This window comes from Odocoileus virginianus, chromosome 13, assembly GCF_023699985.2.
Source record: "Odocoileus virginianus isolate 20LAN1187 ecotype Illinois chromosome 13, Ovbor_1.2, whole genome shotgun sequence".
Classification (NCBI taxonomy): domain Eukaryota; kingdom Metazoa; phylum Chordata; class Mammalia; order Artiodactyla; family Cervidae; genus Odocoileus; species Odocoileus virginianus.
This window is the reverse complement of record NC_069686.1, coordinates 39,392,556-39,396,040: the sequence shown is the minus strand read 5'-3', so window position 1 is coordinate 39,396,040 and position 3,485 is coordinate 39,392,556. Positions and strand designations below refer to the sequence as shown.

The 3,485-nt window shown below is 53.5% G+C and overlaps 1 pseudogene; it reads left to right on the top strand.

Annotated features, from left to right (window-relative positions):
• The first annotated feature begins 592 nt into the window (after positions 1-592).
• Positions 593-1,838, top strand: LOC110126930 (TBC1 domain family member 17-like; annotated as a pseudogene).
• Positions 1,839-3,485: the final 1,647 nt, after the last annotated feature.

Here is a 3,485-nt window from a genome sequence, read left to right as displayed (position 1 = left end):
GGACATGAGTTTGAGTAAACTCCAGGAGTTAGTGATGGACAGGGAGGCCTGGTGAGCTGCAGTCCATGGGGTCACAGAGAGTCAGACACCACTGAGCAACTGAACTGAACTGAACTGAACTCCTACCAATCAGTTTAGCTATTTAACAGAGAATCCACTGGCTTTGTACATGCCCAGATGTGTTAGTTTTGGAAATACAAAGCCTACTACCTCCTGGAATACACTGCTTGGGAAGACTGCTCAAGAGGCACAACCACATGGAAATCACTTCAACAAGACCATCCACATCCCATCAAGAGTGAGCTTCTCTTGTCGACCCACTCTGAGCATCAGGATCTTAACTGTACCCCTGAGGAATCAGTCTAAAGATTTCATGGAAATGACAAAGAACTAACTACAATAGATTCCTTCCTATGGAATAATGACCATAGACGATGTTCTATACACTTAACCTAAGCAAAAATCATACAGAAGAAAATATAATGTTCATTTGACTTAGAACAACCTAACATAGTACTCTACCAATTCTGCTCACTCTAGAAATATTTTTCCTTCACATCAACTCCACTCATTAAAGAACTAGTGAAGAGGCATGTACCTACATACCAAGAAGTTCCACCTGGGCTCAATCATCAACTGCATCATCCATGCTGTGGAGAAGGACAAATTACGTCCTCCTGCACTGGGCTCCTGCAGAGGAGGCTGGAGATTCCACTCAAATCCTCTCCTCCAAGTAGGGATGATTCCTACATTCTGAAGAGGAACTGACCTTTGACCCCAGCTATGAGCCCCACCAGGGAGTCGTCAGCCATGGCTGTCACTCAAAGTCATGAGAAGTGCAGAGCCCAGCTCGCGCAGGGGCTCTCTGGTCTTCTCGGTGAGTGAGTCTGACGAGGGTAAATCCATCCGCCATTCAAAGTCAGGCCTCAACTGGGCTTGCCTGGTCTTGGTCACACAGGCCAGAGGCTCCCGGCCTGCCCTGAACGTCTACTGTGGGGCACTTGCGCCTTGCTCCATGTCCTCAGCCGTCACCTGCTGTTGGCCAGCTCCTCACAGGGCCAACAGCTCCCCACAGGGCCGCCACCTCCACCTCATGGCCCCTCATAAGTCCTCTATCCTCTCCAACTCTTTCCACCATCTCCAGTACTTTGACCAGGACACCTCCAACATGACGTCTAGCTTCCTCCAGGATTCCTACTTCAGCAGCTTCTCCCTCATAACTGACTTCTTCCAGGAATCCCTGCAGCCACCTGGAAGGGCCTCTAGCGACCCTCTTCCGACATCTGAAGACATGCCCCATCTGGGTTGGAGGTCACTTCCGGTGTGGAGCTGGAGCGGCTGCAGGCCTCACAGAGGAGGCCTACCACATGGGCTCTGAGGGCCGCCAGCAGCAGGTCCCTGAGCTGAGAGCCTGGCTCTTCTCAGGGGTGAGGAGCCGAGCACCCGCTCGGGGAGGGCTGGGCAGGACCGGCGGGTGAGCAGGGAGAGGCCCCCAGGGTCTGAGCCCCAGCCTGAGGTGCCAGGCTTGGTGGCTCCGCCTGCAGCACCTCAGGTGAGAGGGCCCCGCCGAGGAGCACAAGGCCCACTTGCACGAGAAAACCAACGGCGATTTCCTCCTGAAGCTATGGTGGAAATCCATGAGACCAGAGCAGGAGTGGAGGAAATCGCCCCACATGATACCGTACCCTTGTCGCCAGAGTCAAGAGCGAGAGGCACTTCCAAAGGACCAACAAATTCTTATGGAGTCTCGAGAACCTGGGGCAGGACCTGCGGCACAACATCCTCCACACCAGCGGCCCGTGTCACAGCGAGTTCGGCTACGTCCAGGGCAGGACTGACCGTCTCTCTTTCCGATCCGCCCAGGTCACTCCTCACGAGGCTGGTGCCTCTCGCTATTTTTGTGGCTTCAAGAGCAGGAACTCGGAAGATAATGAAGCGGCCACTCCTACTGCTCCCGAAGGTGCTGGATCCACCCCTCTGATACTTCCCAGAATCCACCACTCCGGCTCTCTCCGCTTCAGCATCTGGAGGGACTATGCCCCCTCCCCGATGGCCTTCGGCTGTAGAAAGCACTGTGGATGTGGACAGCACCCCACCCCCACCCCCACCCCGGACGTGGGGCTGGACACCCCATGCCTTCTGGCTGGGGATCCGGGGAGATCCTCAAGCACTTGGATGAGCTGACCTTGAAGCTGAGTGTGGAGGACGTGCCCACAAGCTGCCCAGTGAGTCTCTGACCCGCAGTTCCCAACAAACCTCTGGCTTTTCCTCCCCATCCCTCAACCCTCCGTGAGCTGCCTCACCACGCGCAGGAGGTCCTAGGTCTGGCGCTGGCCTCAGAGCCCCACAACCTTTCGCTCCCGACTCCCCACTGCCCCACGCCCTTTCGCTCCCGACTCCCCACTGCCCCACGCGTCCCCGCGGGCTCCGGCTCTCCCCACGGACACGGACCGGGCCGGCAGCCTGGAGATCCTGCCAGAGAAGGGGGAGGAAGCTGCAGGCTCCTAACCCTATTGGGGCTACTGAGCCAGTGTGTGGGCTCGGGCCTGGATGGAGAGGCCTGGGGGTCCCGAGTACCCTCTGACCGCTCGGCCGGGTTGATCTCGTGATCTCAATCCAACCAATAAAGTGTAAGCCATGCTTACGGGTGAGTGGCGGGGGTCGTGGAGGCGGGGCTCTCTTACCTGCCTGAGTTTGGGGCTTTTGGAGGAGTGAGGGTGGGGGTGCCCCGGTGCGACCTGCCACTTAGTAGGTCTGCGGGATGCATCCTGGCCAGAACCGAGATGGAAGGGCCTACAGAGCTGCTTACTCTTGGGATCCTGTCTACCAGCTTGTTCTGTGAGAAACCTAACGTGTGTTTAACGGCCCCCACCAAAAAAAAGAGAGAGAAAGAGAGAAGAAAAGAATTGGGAAGACTTCCCCAAGCTGAGGGAAATGTCTCTGCTCTAAATTTCAGTTCAGGCCTCTCCTTACACTGTCCATCATATTCTGTGTGCTCCACACTATCCTTGTCATGCCTGTGTCATTTCCTCATATCAGTTCCCTTATTTCTAATTCCAGGCAATTTTTAGCCTTTGCTTTTGCCTTGTATAGGACATGGTTTGAGTATATAGAGTTTATAGCAATAGTATTTCTAAGAACTCTGGCTTCCTCCAGTGCCTTTTACAGTGTTTCAACTCAGGAAAGACTTCATTTTCAACATTCATGGTCCTGTAGTGTTGTTCTTGCCTATATGTCTGTGCTTCAGGTGACTCTTAGTCTTGCCCCCTACATTTGGTCTCCATGAGACAATTGGAGAAATGTTTGTTCTGTGATAAGTATTTTTCAGATTTAGGTTTAAACAGAGGCTGACTTGCCCTCCCTTAGCTCTGTTTGGGTGAAAATATTCTGTCTTCCTCACCCACCCTTATGTCTTATTTCTTATTAACTGTTCTAAGACAGTTAACATATAATCTATCTCAGTTCAGAAGAAAGACTATTAATTT